The 25,347-nt window shown below is 39.2% G+C and overlaps 1 protein-coding gene across 1 annotated transcript in view; it reads right to left on the reverse strand.

The window, feature by feature from the left end:
- The window catches only part of GUCY1A2 (guanylate cyclase 1 soluble subunit alpha 2), a 516,653-nt gene that overhangs the window by 207,384 nt on the left and 283,922 nt on the right, over positions 1-25,347 (reverse strand). The gene's annotated exons all lie outside the window — the stretch shown is intronic.

Below are 25,347 nucleotides of genomic sequence, written 5' to 3' on the forward strand. Positions count from 1 at the left end.
GCAGGCACTGGCACTTCCCTCCTAGAATCCTGTGTTAGACACTAGACCAGTCTCACTAACCAAAGAGCAGATATAAGATGCTACAAAACTATGATCTCACCACCTGAGAAACCAGCCCACTCAAAGCAGGACAGACCCAACCCTGGGACCAGCTAGACATGGGCCCAGAGCACTAGCAGGCCAATGCAAGATTCAGAACACCATGGAGCAAACACCAAACTGTCAGGAGCCATCACTCACCACCAACAACAATCTAAAATGAGCTCTGTGATCCCTGACTCCAGAGACCAGCTCTGCCTGCCAGTAGTCCGACATTAGCCCCAGGACCTGGTTTCGCCTGGCAGTGGCTGAGCAACAACCACAGAATCTTCAAGATCCTGACTCAGCCCAACAGGGAGTTAGTACGAGCCCTGGGGCTCCACAGGGTTCTACAGACAGTCACCTCAGGCCAGACCCCATTAAACAGCATCCAGCAGCATCCATACAAGGCAGGACCTGGCAACCCACCGGGATAGGAGCAAATGAAGACTACTAGACCCCCACATATTTAGCCTGCCACAACAGAAGGACCCGCAGCCCTCTCAAGGGGAATCCCTAGAGCATACAACCTGGTGGAGGGGTGTGCACCGTTGGGAAATACAGGACGTCTCCTACTGAAGGCTTATTTGCAAGGCTGAGAAAGGTACCAATGTACCACATACATAAATATACAAATGACAAATTATTAACAACAACAACAACAAAAAGCAGAAGAGTGCGTATTAGATGAAGGAACAATATCAAATCCCTGAAGAAAAGCTAAGTGAAGTCAAGAGAGACAACCTATCTGAGAAAGTGTTCAGAGTAATGATCATAAAGATGATCAAAGAACTTGGGAGAAGAATGGATGCACACAGTGAGAAGTTAGAAGATTTAACAAAGAGTTAGGAAAATAAAAACAGAGATGAAATGAAAATGAAAAATACAATAGACGGAATCAAAATTAGACTAAATGATACAGAGGAACAGATCAGTGAGTGGAAGAAAAGTAGTGACAATCACTGGTGCTGAAAAGAAAAAGAAAAAAAGAGTATGAAAAGAAATGAGAGCAGTTTAAGAGACCTCCAGGACAACATCTAGCCCACATTCACATTATAGGGGTCCCAGAGTTCAGCACCAGCAAACAAGCTTTAGAACAAATTAAATACAAAAATTTCCAGGTGAAAAAGTCCATAAATAGAGACAAGAAAATGTGAGATGAAAAAGCTCACTGGTAAAGGAAAACATACAGTAAAGTCAGGAAATCACCCACACACAAAGTGAGTAAAGAATGAAAAAAGACAAAAATGTAAAATCATATACAGCCACAATAAGGAGTTAAAGAAAGAAAGAAAGTGAAGTCACTTAGTCGTGTGTGACTCTTTGCGACCACGTGGACTGTAGCCCACCAGGCTCCTCCATCCATGGGATTCTCCAGGAAAGAATACTGGAATGTGTTGCCATTTCTTTCTCCTGGGGATCTCCCGGACCCAGGGATCAAACCCAGGTCTCCCGTATTGCAGGCAGACACTTTAACCTCTGAGCCACCAGGGGCATATTCAAAATAATTGTGTGTAAATTATAATTTTAAATTATCTAACCTATCTCAAAAACAGTAATTGTAAGGGGAGGACAGTATGAATGCAAGGTTTTTAAAATGCATTTGAAATTAAGAGAACAGTAACTTAATCATGTTTATATATAGATTGTTATACAAAGACCTCATTTCAGCTGCAAACCAAAACTGTATAATAGATATACCTTCAAAAAAAAAAAAAAAATCCAAACGTGACAGTATAGATAGTCAAGAAATCAGAAGAGAACACAACGAAAGAAGAAAAGGGAAAAAAAACTACAAAAACAAGTCCAAAACTATTAACAAAATGACAATAAGAACATACATGTTGATAGTTACTTTAAAGGTAAGCCAACTAAATGCTACAACCAAAAGACAGAGTATGGCTGAATGGATTAAAAAAAAAAATGGCCTGCATATATGCTGCCTTGAAGACAGTCACTTCAGATTTAGAGGTACATACAGACTGAAAGTGAGGGGATGGATGGAGAAAGGTATTCCATGCAAATGGAATCCTGTAAAAGCCAAGACAGCAATATGTATACCAGACAAAATAAACGTTAAAATAAAGACTATTACAAGAGACAATGAATGACACTATCTAACGATCCAAGAATCAATCCATGAAGAAGATATAACAATTGTAAATATAAATGCACCCAAATACAGAACCTAAATATATAAGGCAAACATTACCAGACAAGAAAGAAATAACAGAGTAACACGATAATAATTCAGTTCAGTTCAGTCACTCAATCGTGTCCGACTCTTGGCGAGCCCATGAATTGCAGCACACCAGGCCTCCCTGTCCATCACCAACTGCCGGAGTTCACTCAAACTCACGTACATCAGGTTGGTGATGCCATCCAGCCATCTCATCCTCTGTCGTTCCCTTCTCCTCCTGCCCCTAATCCCTCCCAGCATCAGAGTCTTTTCCAATGAGTCAACTCTTCACATGAGGTGGCCAAAGTACTGGAGTTTCAGCTTTAGCATCATTCCTTCCAAAGAACACCCAGGACTGATCTCCTTTAGAATGGACTGGTTGGATCTCCTTGCAGTCCAAGGGACTCTCAAGAGTCTTCTCCAACACCACAGTTCAATAGCATCAATTCTTCAGCACTCAGCTTTCTTCAGTCCAATTCTCACATCCATACATGACCACAGGAAAAACCATAGCCTTGACTAGATGGACCTTTGTTGGCAAAGTAATATCTCTGCTTTAGAATATGCTATATAGGTTGGTCATAACTTTCCTTCCAAGGAGTAAGTGTCTTTTACATGGCTGCAATCACCATCTGCAGTGATTTTGGAGCCCCCCAAAATAAAGTCTGATACTGTTTCCACTGTTTCCCCACCTATTTCCCATGAAGTGATGGGACCGGATGCCATGATCTTCGTTTTCTGAATGTTGAGGTTTAAGCCAACTTTTTCACTCTCCTCTTTTACTTTCATCAAGAGGCTTTTTAGTTCCTCTTCACTTTCTGCCATAAAGGTGGTATCATCTGCATATCTGAGGTTATTGATATTTCTCCTGGCAATCTTGATTCCAGCTTGTGCTTCTTCCAGTCCAGAGTTTCTTATGATGTACTCTGCATAGAAGTTAAATAAGCAGGGTGACAGTATGCAGCCTTGACGTACTCCTTTTCCTGTTTGGAACCAGTCTGTTGTTCCATGTCCAGTTCTAACTGTTGCTTCCTGACTTGCATATAGGTTTCTCAAGAGGCAGGTCAGGTGGTCTGGTATTCCCATCTCTTTCAGAATTTTCCACAGTTTATTGTGATCCACACAGTCAAAGGCTTTGGCATAGTCAATAAGGCAGAAATAGATGTTTTTCTGGAACTCTCTTGCTTTTTCGATGATCCAGCGGATGTTGGCAATTTGATCTCTGGTTCCTCTGCCTTTTCTAAAACCAGCTTGAACATCTGAAAGTTCACGGTTCACGTATTGCTGAAGCTTCACTTCCTTAGTCAAGTTTATTCCTTTATGTAATTTTAAACAGGATTTTTTTCTTTACTTTTTCTTTCTGATTAATCATTATTAGTATATAGAAATGCAACAGATTCCTGTATATAATCTTGTATCCTGCAACTTTGCAGAATTTACTTATTACTTCTAATAATTTTGAGGTGGAGATTTTAGGGTTTTCATATAAAGTATTAACTTTATAGTGACAATTTTATCTCTTCTCTTTGCATTTGGATACCTTACATTTTGTTTTCCTGTCTGATTGCTGTGGCTAGGAATTCCAATACTATGTTAAACAGAAGTGCCAAGAATGGGCATCCTTGACTTCTTCCTGGCCCACAAATGGGAGGTAGGCAATCCACAAATGGGAGAATTACAAATGCAGAGTTTCTGCCCAAGGAGCAAGGTTTCTGAGTCCCAGACCAGGACTTTCACACGGGAAAGATGAGCCCTGAGAAAGTTTGGCTTTGAAGGTGAGTGGCACTTACTTTCAGGAGTGCCAGAGGACTATGGGAAACAGATGCTCCTCTCTTAAAGGACACACACAAAATCTCACACACTCTGGGACCTAAGGTAGAAACAGCAATTTAATGACAGGAGGGATCATATCTACCTGCTTATCTTGGACAGTGTCCCAGAGAGTCAGGAGGTGACTGGACCTTATACCCTAGTGACATAGACACTGGTGGTAGCCAGTTTTGGCAGCTTGTTTACCATAAAGTCACTGGTGCTGGAAACCACCATTTTGGAAGCATCCCTCTAGCTTATCCCTGGAGCCTAGCCCTGCCCATCAACATGTCTGCCCCTGTAAGTGGGACACCTCAGGCCAAGCAGCTGGCTGACAGGGAAACAGCACTGCTCAACAGCAGGCCAGCTATGTGAAGACCCCTGAGCCTACAGCTTCCTTGAGACACAGACTTGTTCACCAGAAGGCCCAGGATACAGTCCTGCACACGAGGACACTGGGAATAGGTCGAGGACCCCAGGGCCCTTCAGGCAGAGACCCCCCCCACATCCGTCTGTAGGCACCAGCCCAAGAACCCTAAGAGCCCTGGTCTTGCCCAGCAGCAGTCTAACATACCAACTCCAGAATGCCCAGGGGCCTGCAACCAGAGGTCTCCAGGACCTAGTTACCTGCAATAGAGAGCCAGGACTAGCCTAAGAACATGGCCTCATCCACCAGTGGGCTGGCACCAGCCTTGAGACCACTTGGGCCATGACCCCACCAACTAATAGATCAATACCAAGTCTGGGACATCTAAAGAACCTCAGGCAGCCACCCAGGGACCCTGTCTTACATGCCAGTGGACTGGCACAAACTTCAGGAAACCATAGAACCCACAGCCAGCTGTGTCAGGAACCAGCCCCTCCTACAAGAGAGCTGACATCAGCATTGCAACTTTCAGGGCCCTGCAGACAGAAACCAAGTGATATGGATCTACAAACCAGTGAAACAGCACTATGCCCAAGATCCCTTGGGACTTATCCTTGATCACAACCAGGCCAAAAACAGCCTTAGAATATGACTCCCATTCCAGGCCATGGCCCAACCCATCAGCAGGCCAATACCAGATCTGAGACACCTTGGACCTTTCAGCCAATGGCCCCAAGATTTAGCACCACTCACCAGTGAACTGACATGAGCTTTGGGACCACCCAGAAACTGTAGCAATCTGTGTCAAGAGCCAAAATTCCCACCAGCAGCCTGACAGTAGATCCAGGACTCCAGGCACTACAGCCAACCACCTCAGAATCAGATCCAGTCGCCAGTGGCCAGCCCTAGTCCCAGGACCATTCAGGAAGATGCAGCCATCCACCTTGTGACCTGGCCCCTCCTACCACTGTCTAGCTCTCTACACACAAGGCAGGAGCTGGAAACCTACCAGAGCAGAGATCAGCAACACCTACCCTTCCACCCATGGTAGTCAGCCCGACACAGTGCAAGGACTCATGTAGCCTACATGGGCTACATGTAGGACACTCCTACAGCATATAGCCCTCATGACCAGGGAAGAGCGTGCTACTAAGACACACAGGAAATCTGCAACAAGCCACTTCTCCAAGGAAGTGATGTTGTAAGAAACGTAGCCAACGTATCAAACATATAAATATAAAACAGCAAATTAGTCAAAATAAGGTAACAGGTAAATATGTTCCCAATGAAGGAACAAGGTAAAACCCCAGAAGAAGAACTAACTGAAGTGAAGATAAGTGATCTACCCTATAAACAGTCTAAGGTAATAAACATCAAGATGTTTGAAGAACTCAGGAGAAGATTGAATAAAATGAGAAAATTTTAACAGAAAGTTAGAAAACAAAGGAAAAACTAAAGATGAAAAATACAGTAATTGAAGTTTTAAAAAAATAACTAGAAGAGAAATAGCCCAGTGAGTTAGAAAGCAGAGTAATGCAAATCACTGAAGTTAAATAGAAAAAAAAAATAAAAATAGAATTTAAAAAATGAGGACAGTTTAAGAAATCTCTAAGACAATGCCAAATGTACTAACATTATAAGGGTCCCAGAAGAAGAGAGAAAGGGGAAGAAAATACATTTGAAGACATAATAGCTGAGAATTTTCCTAACTTAGGAAATGCTTTCATAATAGCACCATTAGTGGAAAAAAATGTGTTGTCTGCCAAGGAAATTCCTAAGAAAGATGCTTATTTGAATGTTTGGTCCTTTAATGAAAATTCCACCTTATTGTAGTATTTGTTGTTGTTTAGTTGCTAAGTCATTTCCAACTCTTTGTGACTCCATGGCCTGTAGCCCACCAGGCTCCTCTGTCCGTGGGATTTCCCAGGCAAGAAAGCTGGAGTAGGTAGCCATTTCCTTCTCCAGGGCATCTTCCCAATCCAGGGATATAATCTGAGTCCTGCAGTGTAGGCAGATTCCTTACCACTGAGCCACCAGGGAAGCCCCCAATTCCTATAGCCATCTCCAAACAGACAAAGCCCTAAAACTTGCCTGTGAGTCCACACAGAGTGCCAGCAGGGCCCAAGGGGACCTTCTGGAACAAAGTCAGTCCTTGATATATCTTAGCGTTTATTAGTGTTCCTAGATCTGCCCCTCTCCAAGCTTCTGCATCTGGAATAAATAAGTTCATTTGTATCTTTATTTTTCTGTTTTTAGATTCCAAATATGATAATATTTATCTTTCTATGTCTGACCTACTTCACTTGGTATGATACCTGCTGTTCCATCCATGTTGCTGCAAGTGGCATTATTTCATTCTTTTTAATGGCTAAATAATATCCCATTGTATATAAGGACCACACCTTCTTTATCCATTCATCTTTTCCATCTATGTTTTTGCAAATAACATTATTTTATTTACAATAGATGAGTAATATTCCATTGTTTATATGGAAAACATCTTTATCCACTCATCTGTGGGTGGACATTAAGGTTATTTTCATGTCTGGGCTATTGTAAACAGTGTTTCAATGAACATTGGGGTGCATGTATCTTTTTAATTATGGTTTTCTCTGGATACATGTCCAAAAGTAGGATTGCTGGATTATATGGTATCTTTACTTTTAGTTTTTCTTTAAAGGAAACCCCACACTGTTCCATAGTGGGTGCACTGATTTTCATTCCTACAAACACTGGAGAAGAGTTCCCATTTCTCTACACACTCCCCAGCTTTTATTGTTGGAAGACTTTTTTTATAGTAGGTATGACGACTGGTGTAGGGTGATTATCTTATAGCTTTGATTTGCATCCCTCTAATAATTACAATGCTGAGCATTTTTTCATTTGTCTCTTGGCCATCTGTAGGTCTTTTTATTTTCGAGAAATGTCTCTTTCAATCTTCTGTTCATTTTTTATTGTGTGGTTTGTTTCTCTTGATACAGAGCAAAATGAGCAATCTGTAAATTATGGAGACTAATCTTTTGTTGGTCGCATCATTTGCAAATATTTACTCCAATTCTGCGAGTTGTTTTTTCATTTTGCTTATGGTTTCCTTTGCTGTGTAAAACTTTCAAGTTCAATTAGGTCCCATTTGTTTTGTTTTTATTTATTTGGGGAGACATATCAAAATGGATATTGCTGTAATTTATGTCAAAGAGTGTTCTGCCTATATTTTCCTTTAAGAGATAGTATCTGGTTTTACATTTACATCATTAATCCACGTTGAGTCATTTTTGTGTGGGATATTAAGGAATGTTATAATTTAATTTTTTTACACACAGCTGTCTGGTTTTCCAAGCACTACTTATTCAAGAGACTATCTTTCTTCCCTTTTCAATTCTCCTCTCCCTTGTTGTAGATTGACTGATCATAGGTGCCTGGGTTTATTTCTTGGCTTTACATCCTATTCCATTGATCTATATTTCTCTTTTTGTGCCAGTATAATACTATTTTGATGACTGTAGCTTTTATTTTTTAATATTCATTTATTCATAGATCTATATTATTTGGTTGTGACAGGTCCTAGTCACAGCATAGGGATCCTGGTTGGGTCATCTGGCATCTTTAGCTGCAGTGTGTGGGCTCAGGAGTTGCAGTGCATAGGCACAATTACCCTTTGGAACAAGCGATTCCAATTCCTCCACCAGGGACTGAACACACATCCCTTGCATTGCAAAGTGGACTCCCAACCATTAGACCACCACTGTAGCTTCATAGTATAAGCTGAAATCAAGGAGCCTGATTCCCACACCTCCATTTTTCTCTCTGAAGATTGCTTTGGCTACTTGGGTCTTTTGCATCTCCACACAAATTTTAAGACTTTTTCTTCTCATTCTGCAAAAAATGCCATTATTTTGATAGGGATCGCATTGAATCTGTATACGACCTTGGGTAGCTTTCAATCCAAGAATATGGCATATCTTTCCATCTGTTTGTGTCACCTTTGATTCCTTTCATCAGCATTTTATGGCTTTTAGAGTACAGGTCTTTTGTTCCCTTAGGGAGCTACATTCCTAGATATTTTATTCATTTTAATGCAATGTTAATGAGATTAACTTATTTAATTTCTCCTTCTGGTCTTTTGTTGTTAGTGTATAGAAATGCAAAGGATTTCTGTGTATTAATTTTGTATCCTGCAACTTTACTGAATTCATCAATGAGCTCTAGTTTTCTGGTAGATCTTGTATCATATCACCTGCAAACAATTACACTTTTACTTCTTTTGCAATTTGGATTCCTTTTATGTCTTTGCTTCTATGATTGTTGTGTCTAGGACTTCCAAACTATGTTGAATAAAAGTGGCAAGAGTGGATATACTTATCTTGTTCTTGATCTTAGAGGAAATGCTTTCAGCTTTTTACCATTGAGTATGCTGTTAACTGTTAAGCAGGCCTTATATAGCATTTATTATGTTGACGGAGGTTCCCTGAATGCTCCCTTTCTAGAGTTTTTAGTCATAAATGGGCGTTGAGTTTTGTCAACAGTTTGTTCTGCACATGTTGAAATGATCATATGGCTTTTAATTCTTCAATTTGTTGATTTGGTGTATGAAACTGATTGATTTGTGAATATCATAAATCCTTCCATCGTTTCCACTCGGCCATGACGTACGATCCTTTTAATGTATTGCTGGATTTACATTGCTAGTATTTTGTTGAGGATTTTTGAGTCTATGTTCATCAGTATTATTGGTCTATAATTTTCTTTTCCCAGGGCATCATGGTCTGGGTTTGGTATCAGGGTGATGGTGACCTCATAGAAAAAGTCTGGGAGTATTCCTTTTAATGCAAGTTTTTAGAAAAGCTTGAGGACAGTCTTATCTAAATGTTTGATGGAATTCTTATGTGAAGCCATCAGTTCCTGGACTTTTGCTTGTTGGGAAGGAAGATTTTTAATCACAGTTTCAATTTCAGTACTTGTTATTGGTCTGTTCATATTTTCTGTTTCTTCCTGGTTCAGTTTTGGGAGATTGTGCCTTTCTAAGGGCTTGTCTGTCTCTTCCAGGTTGTTCATTTTATTGGCATGCAGGTACCTCTAGTAGTCTTTTATGATCCTTTGTATTTCTGTGGTGTCAGCAGTAAGTTCCCCTTTTACACTTCTAATTTTATTGATTTGAGCCCTCTCCCTTCTTTTCTTAATGAGTCTGGATAAAGGTTTATCAATTTTGTTTATTTTTTCCAAAAAAAACCCCAGCTTTTAGTTTCATTGAATTTTCTATTATTTTCTTCCTATCTACTTCATTTATTTCTACTCTGATCTTTATGAGTTTGTTCCTTCTGCTAACTTTAGGTTCTGTTTATTCTTTCTCTATTTGCTTTAGGTATGAGGTTAGGTGATATATTTTTTATTTTTCTTGTTTCCTGATGTAAGATTGTGTTGTTATAAACTTCTCTCTTAGATCTGTTTTTGGTGTGTTGCACAGGTTTTGGATCATCATGCTTTCATTTTCATATGTCTCTATTTTTTTATTTCTTCAGTGTTGTTTAGTAGCATATTGTTTAGCTTAAATGTGTTTGTTTTTTATTTTTTCTTGTAGTTCATTTCTAAGCTCACAGCTTTGTGGTTGCAGAAGATGCTTAATATGATTTCAATTTTCTCAAATTTACTGAGGCTTGCTTTGTAGCCCAGCATGCAGTCAGTCCTGGAGAATGGTTCATGTACACTTCAGAAGAATGTGTATTCTGCTGCTGCTGCTTTTGGATAGAATGTCCTATAAATATCAAATAAGTCCATATGGTCTAATGTGTCATTAAAGGCCTTTGTTTCCCTGCTGATATTGTGTCTGGATGACCTGTTTATTGATGAAAGTGGGGTATTAAAGTCCTCCAGTATTACTGTGTTACTGTTGAGTTTTCCCTTTATGGCTCTTATTATTTGTCTTTTATACTGAGGTGCTTCTATTTTGGTTGAATACATATTTACAATTGTTATATAATCTTGTTGGTTTGATGACTTGTGTCCTTCCCAGTCTATTCTTTCTGACATGGATGTTGCTAATCTAGCTTTCTTTTGATTTCCATTTGCATGAAGTACACTTTCCATCCCCTCACTGTCAGTCTGGATTTGTTCCTAAATCTAATCTGTGTATTTTATACACATATAATATGTGTATACACATATCTTTTATATACAATACACACGAGCTTTGTTTTTGTATCCAACCAGCCGGTCTATGTCTGTTTTTTGGAGCATTAGTATGTTTTTGTTTAAGTTAATTATTAATATGTATGTTTTTATCACCATTAATTGTTTTGGAATAGCTTTTGTATGGCTGTTTCTTCCCTTCCTCTTTTGTTCTCTATTTATTCCTGTTAATTGATGAATAACATTACTGCTGTAACTGAATTCTTTTGTCTTTTTTGTGTGTGTATCTGTTGATTTTCAAGCATTTGTGATCTCTTACAGTTGCTGGTTTTGATATTGCATTTGTGTGTAGATGATTTCTTACCTTACTGTATGTTTTCTTTTACTGGTGCCCTTTTCCATTTGTAATTTTTCCTATTTTTAATTGTGGCCTTATCTTTTCTGCTTAGAGAAGTTCCTTTAGCATATGCTGTAAAGCTGTTTGGGTGTTCCTTAAATGTCTTAGTTTTTGCTTGTTGGTAAAGTCTTTGATTTCTCCATCAAGTCTGAATGAGTGCCTTGCTTGTTTAAAGAGGCATGGATGTAGGTTCTTCTGTTTCATCACTTTAAATATACATTTCATTCCCTTCTGGTCTGCAGAGTTCCTGCTGAGAAATCAGCTAATAACCTCACAGGAACTTTTTGCATGCTATTTGTTACATTTCCTTTGTTGCTTTTAATATCTTTTTGTCTTTAAAAAATTTTTTTTTGATTATCATTTTGGCATGTTCCTCACTGAGTTTATCCTGCCTGGGTTTCTCTGTGCTTCCTAGACTTGAATGACTGTTTCCTTTTATATGTTAGGGGAGTTTTCAGATATTATCTCTTTGAATATTTTCTCAGTTCTTTTCTCTTTCTTCTCCTTCTGGGAGACCTATAATGCAAATGTTGATGTATTCAATATTCATCCCAGTGGTCTTTTAGCTGTCTTTATTTCTCTTCAGTATATTCTTTTTATTCTGTTCCATGGCATGGTTTCCACTATTCTGTCTTCCACATCACTTATCCATTCTGCCTCAGTTACTTTGCTATTTAATTCCTCCTAGTATACTTTTACGGAGAAGGCAATGGCAACCCACTCTAGTACTCTAGCCTGGAAAATCCCATGGATGGAGGAGCCTGGTGGGCTGCAGTCCATGGGGTCGCAAGAGTCGGACACGACTGAGCGACTTCACTTTCACTTTTCACTTTCATGCATTGGAGGAGGAAATGCAACCCACTCCAGTGTTCTTGCCTGGAGAATCCCAGGGATGGCAGGGCCTGGTGGGCTGCCATCTATGGGGTTGCACAGAGTCAGACACGACTGAAGCGACTTAGCAGCAGCAGCAGTATACTTTTAATTTCAGTTATTTTATTGTTCAATTCTGTTCATTAGTTCTTGTAAGTGCATCTTAAACATTCCTAGTATCTTCTCAATTCTTTCCACCATTCTTTTTCTGAGATCTTCAATCATCTTCAGTTCAGTTCAGTTGCTCAGTCATGTCCGACTATTTGTAACCTCATGGAGGTTGAAATAAGGCCTGCTTTTTAATACGCTGTCTAGGTTGGTCATAACTTTTCTTCCAAGGAGTAAGCATCTTTTAATTTCATGGCTGCAATCACCACATTCAGTGATTTTGGAGCCCAGAAAAATAAAGTCAGCCACTGTTTCCACTCTTTCTCCATCTATTTGCCATGAAGTGATGGGACCAGATGCCATGATCTTCGTTTTCTGAATGCTGAGCTTTAAGCCAACTTTTTCACTCTGCTCTTTCATTTTCATCAAGTGCCTCTTTAGTTCCTCTTCACTTTCTGCCATAAGGGTGGTGTCATCTGCATATCTGAGATTATTGCTATTTCTCCCGGCAACCTTGATTCCAGCTTGTGCTTCCTCCAGCCCAGCGTTTCTCTTGATGAACTCTGCATATAAGTTAAATAAGCAGGGTGACAAGATACAGCCTTGACGTACTCCTTTTCCTATTTGGAAACAGTCTGTTGTTCCATGTCAAGTTCTGACTGTTGCTTCCTTACCTGCATACAGATTTCTCAACAGGCAGGTCAGATAGTCTGGTATTCCCGTGTTTTTCAGAATTTTCCACAGCAGATGTTACTAATTTGATCTCTGGTTCCTCTGCCTTTTCTAAATCCAGTTTGTACATCTGGAAGTTCTTGGCTCATATACTGTTGAAGCCTAGCTTGGAGGATTTTGAGCATCCCTTTGCAGCATGTGAAATGAGTGAAATTGTGCAGTAGCTTGAACATTCTTTGGCATTTCCCTTCTTTGGTATTAGAATGAAAAGTCACCTTTTCTCCTGTAGTTGTTCAGATTTCTCAATACCATTTTTTGAAGAGACTGTCTTTCCAAAATTGTGTATCTTGCCTCTTCTGCTATAGATTAATTGACCATAGGTGCATATATTTGGGGACTTCCCAGGTGGCACTAGTGGGAAAGAACCTGCCTGCCAATGCAGAAGTCAAAAGAGATGCAGGTTCAATCCCTGGGATGGGAAGATACCCTAGAAGAGGGCATGGGAACCCACTCCAGTTTTCTTGCTTGGAGAATCCCATGGACAGAGGAGCCTGGTGGGCTACAGTCCATGGGGTTGGTTGCAAAGAGTTGCACACAACTGAGTGACTAACAGTTTCACTTTGTGTCTCTATAAAATTTTGAGATTTTTTTTTCTAGCTCTGTGAAATGCCATTGATAATTTGAAAGCAATTGCATTATATCTGTAGGCTGCAACCAGTCCACTCAAAAATGGACAGAAGACCTAAATACACATTTTTCCAAAGAAGACATACAGATAGCCAATAGGCACACTAAAAGATATTCTTGATCACTAAGTATTAGAGAAATGGAAACCAAAACTACAGTGAAATATCACCTCACACCACCCAGAATGGCTATCAACAATAAATCCACAAACCATAAATGCTGAAGAGGCTGAATTCTACACTGTTGATGACAATGTAAATTGGTATAGATACCACGGAGAACAGTATGGAGGTTCCTTAAAAAGCTAAAAATAGAGTTAACATATTACCCTGCAACCTCACTCCTGGGCATTTATCTGGAGAAATACATGATGCTAAAGGATACATGCACCCAAATATTCACTGCAGCACTGTTTATACTAGCCAAGACATGGAAGCAACCTAAATGTTCATCAACAGAGGAATGGATAAAGAAGATGGGGTACATATATATGATGGAATACTATTCAGCCATTAAAAAGAATGAAATAACATCATTTGCAGCAACATGGATGGACCTAGAGAATGTCATACAGAGTAAAGTAACTCAAAGTGAGGAGAAATATTTTATGACACCCTAAATGTGGACTCAAAAATAGAAATGTTACAAACAAACTTACTTACAAAATATAAAGAGACTGACAGATTTAGAGAATGAACTTATGGTTGCCAGGGGAAAGGATAGTTAGGGAATCTGAGACAGACATGTGCATATTGCTACATTTAAAATGGATAATCAACAAGGACCTTGTTGAATTTTTTTTTTTCCATGACAAACTAAAGTTTATATTATATCAGTGTGCTATGCTGTGCTTAGTTATTTAGTCGTGCCTGTAGCCCGCCAGGCTCCTCTGTCCATGAGGATTCTCCAGGCAAGAATACTGGGGTGGGTTGCCATGCCCTCCTCCAGGGGATTTTCCCAATCCAGGGATCTAACCCAGGTCTCCTACATTGCAGGCAGATTCTTTACTGCCTGAGCCACCAAGGAGGCCCATATATACCAGTAATACAAAGTAATTAAAAATAGCAAAAATTAAGAAATGAATAATCCAAAGAAACAGAGGACAACAATAAAATGGGAAAGACTAGAGATCTCTTAAAGGAAATTGAAGGTATCAAGAGAATATTTTTTGCAAGGACAGGAATGATCAAAGACAGAAACAGAAAGGACCTAACAGAAGCAGAGGAGATTAAGAAGAGGTGGCATGAATACATAGAAGAACTATACAATAAACGTCTTAATGACCAGTACAACCACAATGGTATTGTGACTCACCTAGAGACAGATATCCAGGGATGTGAAGTCAAGTGGGCCTTAAGAAGCATGACTACAATCAAAGTTAGTGGAGGTGATGGAATTCCCGCTAAACTATTTAAAATACTATAAGATAATGCCATGAGAGTGCTGCACACAATATGTCAGCAAATTTAGAAAACTCAGCAGTGGCCAAAGGACTGGAAAAGGTGTTTTCATTCCAGTCTCAAAGAAAGGCAGTGCCAAAGAATGTTCAATTACAGCATAATTGTGTGCAATCCATGTGCTAGTAAGGTTATGCTCTAAAACCTTCAAGGTAGTCTTCAGCAGTACTTGAATCAGGAACTTGCAGATGTTCAATCTGGGTTTAGTAAAGGCAGAGGAACCAGGGATCAAATGGCCTACATTTGTTGGATCATAGAGAAAAGAAGGGAATTCCAGAAAATACTTCTACTTCATTAAGTATGCTAAAGCCTTTGACGATGTGGATTACAATAAACTGTGGAAAATTCTTAAAGTGATGAGAATATCAAACCACCTTGGCTGTCTCCTGAGAAACCTGTAAGCAGGTCAAGAAGCAACAGTTATAACCAGACATGGAACAATGGACTGGTTCAATATTAGGAAGAGAATACACTGTCACCCTGCTGATTTAACTCATATGCAAGCACATCATGCAAAATGCTGGTCTAGATGAATCACAAGCTAGAATCAGGATTGCTGGGAGAAATATCAACAATTTCAGATATGCAGACGATAACACTCTAATGACAGAAAGTGAAGAGGAATTAAAGAGCTTCTTGATGAGGGTCAAAGCAGAGAGTAAAAAAGCTGACTTAAAATTCAACATTCAAAAAATTAAGATCATGGCATCTGGTCCCATCATTTCATGACAAATAGAAGGGGAAAAAGTGGAATCAGTGACAGACTTTATTTTCTTGGGCTCCAAAATCACAGCGGATGGTGACTACAGTTATGAAATAAAAAGATGCTTGCTTCTTGGAAGGAAAGCTAAGACAAACCTAGACAGCATATGAGAAAACAGAGACATCACTTTGCCACAAAGGTTTGTATAGTCAAAGCTATGGTTTTCTCAGTAGTCATGTACAGATGTGAGAACTGGACCATAAAGAAGGCTGAGCACTGAAGAATTTATGCTTTCAAATTGTTGTGCTGGAGAAGAATCTTTTATACAGCAAGGGGATCAAACCCATCAATCCTAAATGAAATAAATCCTGAATATTTATTGGAAAGCCTGATGTTGAATCTGAAGCTTGAATACTTTGATACCTCATGCAAAGAGCTGAATCATTGGAAAAGACCTTGGTGCTAGGAAAGATTGAAGGCAAAAGGTATGGGGACAGTAGAGGATGAGATGGTTAGATAGGCTCACCAATTCACTGGCCACAGATTTGAGCAAACTCCAGGAGACAGTGAAGGACAAGGGAGCCTGGCATGCTCCAGTCCAGGGGGGTGGTAAAGTGTCCAACATGACTTAGTGACTGAACAACAACAACAATTATAAGTGGCACTAATAGACATATTTACAGGATCCAGAAAAAGGTCAGAACATGCTACACCAAATTAGGCAACATATTAGTTGCATTAGCCAAAGCTTAAGGTTGAAATGTTCCTAGAAGAACATGATTAATAGGTAAAATGACTGGAATTTTAAGTTTGGAGAATTAAAAGATAAGGAAGAGTCACCTTTAAATATCTGGGAAATGGATATATAAAATGAGGAGTAAGACTAAAATTAAAGTAATGCAGTTGAGAATATTACCCATGTATAAACATCAGAGGCAGATCTTAGCAAAATATATAGGTAAAAATATCTGGCAGTAAGCACTATTCAAAAGTATGATTGGTGTGTTTTGTGAACTCTGGATGTGATCATGGTATCTGGATTACCTGTTTAAGTCTCAGCTCCTCAGAATGGCACATGCACAGATAAAAATAGCCTTTTGTGGTTTAGTCTTTACCATTTCATATCATGTCAATCTACTCATAATTCTTTAAATTTTCTGTGTTCTCTTCTTGTCTGTCTTTGAATATTACCTACTTTACTTGGCATGCTCTTCACTGTTAGTGTTCAAGGCGTGTCTCAAATGTTATTCCTCAGAATGAATTTTCCAGCTTTCACCACGTGTCAAGTATCCTACTCCAGAGTTGTTATAGCCTGAATATATACATCTATTTTACTCTTTGTTACAGGGTATTGTAGTTGTCTGTTCACTTTATTCTTCTTCCCTACAAGATCATGGGCTTTGATAGGGAAAATATGTTTTGATTTTATCTATCACTCATGTCCGACATAATGCTTGCTATAGGTGATAAAAATATGCTGAATAAATTGTGTCAAGTGCATTCCCCTACTGAATAGAATGTTGTGTTTGAAAATCTTTAGGTGATCTTTAAAATCCAATAGAATGTAGCTTTTGTATATACAGTAGGACTGAATACAGAAACCAAATAGTCTAGGAATTTATTAATACAGAAATAGTAGGTATAAGTGTTGAGGAATAACATTAGTATACATGCAGATACCTGATATTAACTTAAAAGTGGTCTATTTATCCAAAAATAAAATGTTTGAATCTTCCTTTCTTTTGCTTATCCCTGTTATTGTCAAATACTTCAAAGCAGGGTAGTTCTGAATAGTCATATACTGCATGTTGCTGTTGTTGAGTCACTGGGTTGTGTCTAACTCTGTGACCCCATGGACTACAGCATGTCAGACTTTCCTATAAATCACTGTCTCCTGGCGTTTACTCAAGTTCATGTCTATTGAGTCGGTGATGCTATCTGATCATCTCATCCTCTGTCACCCTCTTTTCCTGTTGCCTTCAATCTTTCCCAGAATCAGGATCTTTTCCAATGATTTGGCTCTATGCAGCAATGTGGCCAAAATATTGTAGCTTCAGCTTTAGCATCAGTCCTTTCAATGAATATTCAGGGTTGATTTCCTTTAGGACTGACTGGTTTGATTTCCTTGCAGTCCAGGGGACTCTCAAGAGTCTTCTGAAGCACCACCCAGCCTCCCTTATGGTCCAACTGTCAAACCATAGCTTTGTCTATACGGACCTTTGTTGGCACAGTGATGTCTCTGCTGTTTTAATATGCTGTCGAGGTTTGCCATAGCTTTCCTTTCAAGAAGCAAGTGACTTCTAATTTCATGGCTACAGTCACCAACCACAGTGATTTTAGAGCTCAATAAAAGAAAATCTGTCACTGCTTCCACTTTTCCCCCTACTATTTGCCATGAAGTGATGGGACCAGATACTATGATCTTAGTTTTTTTAATGTTGAGTTTTAAGCCAACTTTTTCACTCTCCTCTTCACTCTGGAATAACCATATACTGCACAAGGACAGGCAAAGGGAGGGAAGATCCAAATTATATATATATATATATATATATATACACAAAAATTTATATATATATATGAATTTGCTGTACATCTGAAACATTGTAAATCAACTTAACATCAATTTAAATAAATGCATGAATAAACAAAAAAATAGAATTCTATAGCCTTGACACAACTCCCCCAAAATCACAGAAATTTTAACTCCTTATCCAAATAACTATTTACTTTTTCCAGGTAAAAGTAGTAGTAATACTAAAAACCTCCAGTTAATATGCATTTAAAGTTAATTTTCAGGGGAGACCTTCAAGATGGTGGAAGAATAGAATGGGAAGACTGCCTTCTCCCCCAGAAATATATCATAAAAATCATCTGCATGGGGGTCAATTCCCACAGAACATCTTCTGAATGCTGGTAAAGGACCCCAGATTTCCAGAAAGGCAAACCAATCTCCTTGCAATGAGACAGCGCAAAAGATAAAGACAAAATGGAAGACCAAGGAGCTCAGGACTGGGCCCTTATCTGGGGGAAGGAAGTCATGAAGGAGGAATATTTTCTGCACACTAGAAAACCCCCTCACAGGTGGGGCCAGTGGGGGGCTTCAGAACCTCAGAGGGGAGCACAGTGAGCACATGTTCTGAAAGCAAAATGGAGAAAATTCACCACAGAGGTCACACCAAACAGCACTTCCCAACCAAGAAGAGGCTCACACGCTTATGTCCACTCACAGCAAGATGGGGCTGGGTGCAGAGGCTAAGGCCTCTGGGGTCGGTCCTCAGGGAAGGGACCAAAACTGACTGCCATGAAGGTACTCTGAGGAGGATAATGTGACACTACAGAAGCAGCCCAAGGAAAAGCCCAGGATCTCCAGAGAAGAAAAAGATAACTCCCACAGGGAGGCTCTAATGCTTTGCTCTAATTCACATGCTTACAGAACAAAGGACCCTGCCCTAATGAACGCTGAAAGGGGGCAAACTTTCTGCAGTCTATGGAGCCAAAGGCAGAGAAACAGGTGGTAAGGCCAGAGGTGAAAGGAAGCGGACTGCTATGGTCCCAGCCCGAGATCACAACTGCTGCCAAGCTGTGAGTGACTGCAGATCGCCACCCACATCTTCCTGGGGTCCTGAGTGTATCAGCTCTGCCAAGGGTGTCACAACCAGGACCGACTCGCCTGGGGAAGTGCAGGACTCACCTCAGGCTGAGGTGACCTCCTACAGAAACCAGCTGTGGTGAGTATTCCCCATACACACCTTGTGGCATCTGCTGTACTGCTCCCCTTTCCCAGCACAACTGAGCAAGACAGCCCTAAGAAGCGGCCACTTTTGCACCCTCGTGCCTGGGTGGAGAACAGAACACTGTAGAGACTTACAAATAGAAGCAGGTCCAAAACCAGAGTGAAATTCCAAGGGCTGCATAAGCAAACAAAAGAAGGGGAAATTACGAAGGAAGTAGCAGGTACAAAGCTTTAATTTCTTGCCATTAGCCTGAGACTGTGTGCTTTAGGGGAAACTGTAGACTTTGAGAACAAGTACAAGCTGGAGCAAGGGAAGAACTAAGTTTGATCTGACCCACAATGCCTAAAACAGGTTTAGAGACCTTCTTGGATATATTGGAGGACTTTCTGAGTAGGTAAATCTGGAGCAGGAAAATGGAAAAATAATTTTGGCATTCCCCTCACTACCAGTCTATATATTGGAGAAGGAAATGGCAACCCACTCCGGTACTCTTGCCTGGAGAATCCCATGGATGGACCAGTCTATATATAGCCCTTCTTTATTCCCCCACTCCACTGTCCTAATATGGTTCTTTATTATTCTTTCAATTATTTTATAACCTATATTTTCCTTTAAAAACTATTTTAATATAAATTTATTTATTTTAATTGGAGGCTAATTACTATCGTAAAGTAAAAACTATTTTTAAATAAAATCCATGTTTTGTATTTTTGTTTTTGATTTTGTATTTTTGAGAGTTTGATTATTGGCTTGACTGCTCTTTTCCCTTTTGACTCCCCTTCTTATTATTTTCCCCATTTTTTATCTTCTTTCCCTCTTTTTTCCCCCTATATAAGGGTGTGAATCTCTATGGGTGTTCCTGACTGTTGAGAATTGTTTCACAATTGTCTATGGGTTTTCTCTTCTATGCTGTGTGGTCTGTAAATTCTTGATAGTACAGTTAAGGGGTCAGGCCTGAATCCCGGAGGCAGGATACATGACGCAAGGACTTTGGACCACCAAAGAACTCCCAACTCCATGGAACATTTATAGTCTAAAGCCCTCCCAAAGGCCTCCATCTCAACACTAAGACCAAGATCCACCCAAAAACCAACAAATTCCAGTGCCAGGAGCCCCACATCAATCCTTCAAACAGGGACACAACTCTGCAAATTAGCAGACAGTCAGCTCAAAGCCATACCAAGCCAATGGGTACCCCATAATACCACTAGACATGGCACTGCCCTCCAGGAAGACAAGACCTAGGTCCATCCATCAGAATGCAGGCACAAGTCCCCCCATCCAGGAAAACTTCACAAGGCACTGGCTCAACTCCACCCATAAGAGGCAGACTCCACAATTAAGAGGAACTACAACCTTCCAGCCTGAAGAAAGGAGACTCCAAACACAGCAAATTAAACAAAATGAAAATACAGAGAAGTATGCAGCAGATAAAGGAACATGGTAAAAAAAACCCAAAAGATTAAACAAATGAAGAAGAAATAAGCAGTCTAACTGAAAAAGAATCCAGAGTAATGACAATAAAGATTACCCAAAATATTGAAGATAAAATGGAGGCACAGATAAATAGACTGGAGGCACAGATTGAGAAGATGCAAGAAATGTTTAACAAGCACCTAGAAGAATTAAAGAATAAACAGTGATGAACAATGCAATAACTGAGATTAAAAAGACACTGGATGGAAGATGGTGGAGGAATAGTATGGGGGGACCACTTTCTCCCCTACAAATACATCAAAAGACCATTTAAATGTGGAGCAGCTCCTGCAAATCAACTTCTGAATGTTGGCAGAGGACACCAGACACTCGGAAAGGCATATAGGAAAGGTGTACAGGGGTAGGTGTGTCCTATCCCTTTGAAAGGAGGTAGGACAAAAGATAAAAGACAAAAGGAGAGAGAAAGGATTTAGGGACAGAGACTCATCCTGAGGAGGGAGTCATGAAGGAGGAGAAGTTTCCACACAATAGGAAATCCTCTCATAGTTTGGGTTAGTGGGGAACTTTGGAATCTCAGAGGGCAACATTACCGAAAGAAAAAAAATTACCACAGAATTCATGCAAACTGCAATTACAGCAGAGAAGCAGCTCAGATGCTCACAGCCACCAGCAGCAAGTGGGGGCTGGGCATGGAGGCACGGGCTACATCAACGGTCCTTAGGGTAAGGACCAGGCTTGAATGCCCTGAGGGCAATCTGAGGAGGCTCATGTGACATAGGAACCCAAACCATTGAAACACCAGAGAAACAAAGAAAAACAAAGGACCTTTCCCTTGGGAAGGCTCTAATATCCCACAGTGACCCTGGCACACTCACAGAACAAAGGATCGCACCATAGCACATACCAAAGGAAAGCAAGCCTGCTGCCATTTATGACCTTCCTCCACGGAGCCAGAGAGGCAGGTGTGTGACAGCCAGCGGTGGAAGGCAAAGGGCTGCTGCTGCAATCGACCCCAGAGACTGCATCTCCTGCCAAGCTGTGAGCAGGCTGCCAGTCGTTAACCATGTCTTCCTGGGATCCTGGACAGTTCACGTTGGCCAGGAATGTCACAACCTGAGACCAGCTCCCCTGAGAAGACACATGGCACACCTGAGACAGTGCCCTTGTTGCACACACAGGAAACTGAGCAGCTTGGGTCGGGGACGTGCACAAGACTCAGGGGCCCCCTGGGACAGCATACTCGCCGAGTATCTGGTCACCTGAACAATTATTTCTGCTAACCCTAACCAACATGTTACTGAAGAAATAAAAAAGCAAATCAATATATGCCTAGAAACAAATGACAATGAAATCACAACAACTCAAAATGTTGGGATACAGTAAAAGCAGTGCTATGAAGGAAGTGTATAGCAACAGAAGCCTACCTCAAGAAACAAGAGGCACATCAAATAAACAACCTAAATTTACACCTAAAACAACTAGAAAAAGAAGTACCAAACAAAACAAAACAAAACAAAAAGTAGAAGGAAAGAAATCACGAAGATCAGAGCAGAAATAAAAAAGTAATGAAGGAGACTATAGAAAAGAGCAATAAAACCAAATGTTTGTTCTTTGAGAAGATAACTAAAATGGAAAAACCATTAGCCAGACTCATCAAGAAAAAGAGAAAATTCAAATCAATTAAAATTAGAAATGAAAAAGTTGAAGTTACAACAAAAACACAGAAATACAAAAGATCATAAGAGACTACTATGAGCAACCATATCCCAATAAAATGTAAAACCTGGAAGAAATGGACAAATTCTTAGAAAAGTATAAACCTCCAAAACTATAAAGGGATGAAATAGGAAATATGAACAAACCAATCACAAAGATGGAAATTGAAACTGTAACCAAAAATCTTCCAACAAACAAAAGCCCAAGGCCACATGGCTTCACAGGTGAATTTTACCAAAAACTTAGAGAAGAGCTAATACCTATGCAGCTCAAACTCTTTCAGAAAATTGCAGAGAAAGGAAAACTCCCAAATTCATTCTAAGGGGCTACCATCAACCTGATAACAAAACCAGACAAATATAACACCAAAAAAGAAAATTACAGGCTAGTATCACTGATGAATATAGATGCAAAATCCTCAACAGAATTCTAGCAAACAGAATCCAACAACACATTAAAAAGATCATATGTAATGATCAAATGGGCTTTATTTCAGGGATACAGCCAATATACACAAATCAATCACTGATACACCATATGAACAAATTGAAATATAAAAACAGTAGGATCATCTCAATAGATGCAGAGAAAGTTTTAGAAAAAAAATTCAACACCAATTTCAATAAAAATTTTCCAGAAAGTATTCTTGCCTGGAAAATCCCATGGAGCCTGGTAGGCGACAATCTATAGCATCACAAAGAATCAGAGATGACCAGAGTGACTTAAGCCAGCATACACCCCAGAAAGTAGGCATAAAAGAAACATACCTCAACATAATAAAAGCCATATATGACAAATCCACAGCAAATATTATTCTCAATGGTGAAAATCTGAAAGCATTTTCTCTAAAATCAGGAACAAGACATGGGTGACTCTTGCCTGTATTATTCAGCATAGGTTTGGAAGTCCTAGCCACAGCAATCAAAGTATAAAAAGAAATAAAAGGAATATAGATTAGAGAAAAAGAAATAAATCTCTATTTGCAAATGACACAATTATTTACATAGAAAAATCCTAAAGATACCACCAGAAAATTACTAGTGCTAATCAATGAATATAATAAAGTCACAGGATAATAAATTAATACACAGATATCCCTCACATTCCTATACACTAACAATAAAAAATCAGAAAGAGAAATTAATGAAACAATCACATTCACCACTACCACAGAAAGAATCAAGTACTTTGGAATAAACTTATCTAAAGAGACAAAAGTCCTATATGCAAGAAAAGCAAAAGATGCTGATGAAAGAAATTAAAGATGACAGAAACAGATGGAGAGATAATACCATGTTCTTGGATTGGAAGAATCAATATTGTGATAATGACTATACTACCCAAGCCTATGGCTGATTCATGTTGATGTTTGGCAGGAAACAACAAAATTCTGTAAAGCAATTATTCTTCAGCTAAATAAATAAATAAATTTTAAAAAAAGAAAAAAGAAGCAATCTATAGATTCAACACAATCCTTATCAAACTATCAATGGTATTTTCCACAGAACTAGAAATATAATTTCACAGTTTGTATAGAAACACAAAAGACCCCAAATAGCCAAACAATCTTGAGAAAGAAGGATGGAGCTGGAGGAATCAACTTTCCCAACTTCAGACTATACTACAAAGCTACAATCATCAAGACAGTATGATACTGTCACAAAACCAGAAATATAGAACAAAGGGATAAGATAGAAAGCCCAGGGATAAACTCACGCACCCATCAGCATCCTGTCTTTTAAAAAGAAGGTAAAAATATACAATGCAGAAAAGACTGTCTCTCCAATAAACAGTGCTGGGAAAATTGGGCAGCTACATGTAAAAGAATGAAATTAGACTACTTCCTAATACTATACACAAACGCAAACTAAAAATGGATTATAAACCTAAATGTAAGGCCAGAAAATATAAGGAAAACATAGGCAGAATACTCTTTGACATAAATCCTCTATGACCTACCTCTTAGAGTTATGGAAAGAAAAACAAAAAATAAACAAATGGGACCTAATTAAACTTAGTAGCTTTTGCACAATGAAGTACTCTATAAACAAGGTGAAAAGACAATCTTGACAATGGAAGAAAATAATAGCAAATGAAACAACTGACAAAGAAATCATCTCCAAATTGTATAAGCAGCTCATGCAGCTCAATACCAGAAAAAGAAACAACCAAATCACAAAGTGGCAAGAGACTTGAACAGACATTTCTCCAAAGAAGACATACAGATGGCTAATAAACTCATGAAAAGTCAAAGTCAGCTTGTATCTTATATCTTTTGGGTGTCTCTCCTTGACACTCTTCCACATTCATTCTTCTATTGCTCTTGCTGAGTTAGTTCCTTCATGCTCTCTTAGGACACTGTGCATATATTTATTCTTTCAACAAATAAATGTCTGCTGAGTAACCAGCACTGTATATCTTTAGTATAACCATCATATATACTGTAACTGATGCTTAAAAATTGGTTACTCATAGTGCTAGAGAGAATATAGATAGCATATTCCCCATTTCTTTCATCCTTAATGCACTATATAGATATTAAGTAACTGATTAACCAATTCATTATTGGAAGTCTGCTTTACCTACAGTTCAGCTAGATGACACATCCAGCACCCTGCTGTCATAGTTCCTTGACTTCATTTATCTCATTGACCTTCCTCTACTTACATGACATCAATTTAGACAGTATTATCCAGAGACAAAGATATCTTTAATCTCAAAATCTGAAAGCTGTCTTACTTACCCATAAAACTCCAGCTATCTCTCAACCACAAAACCTCCACTTAATTGTACAGTCCCTTGATTTCATGCTTTCCCCCAGACACTAAATTCTCACTTGCTTCTTCTCCTTTATTATCCAGCTTGGACCTCATACCAATCTTTTCAATTCCTTTCATTTTCACTATTTATTCCCAATTTATCTCATCTTTATGTTGTGTCACAACCACCCAGTCATTGCAATTAGTTCAAGTTAATTATTTGTTTACAATGCTGGGTACTACTGGGAGAA

Source organism: Bubalus bubalis, chromosome 16 (assembly GCF_019923935.1).
Source record: "Bubalus bubalis isolate 160015118507 breed Murrah chromosome 16, NDDB_SH_1, whole genome shotgun sequence".
Lineage (NCBI taxonomy): Eukaryota > Metazoa > Chordata > Mammalia > Artiodactyla > Bovidae > Bubalus > Bubalus bubalis.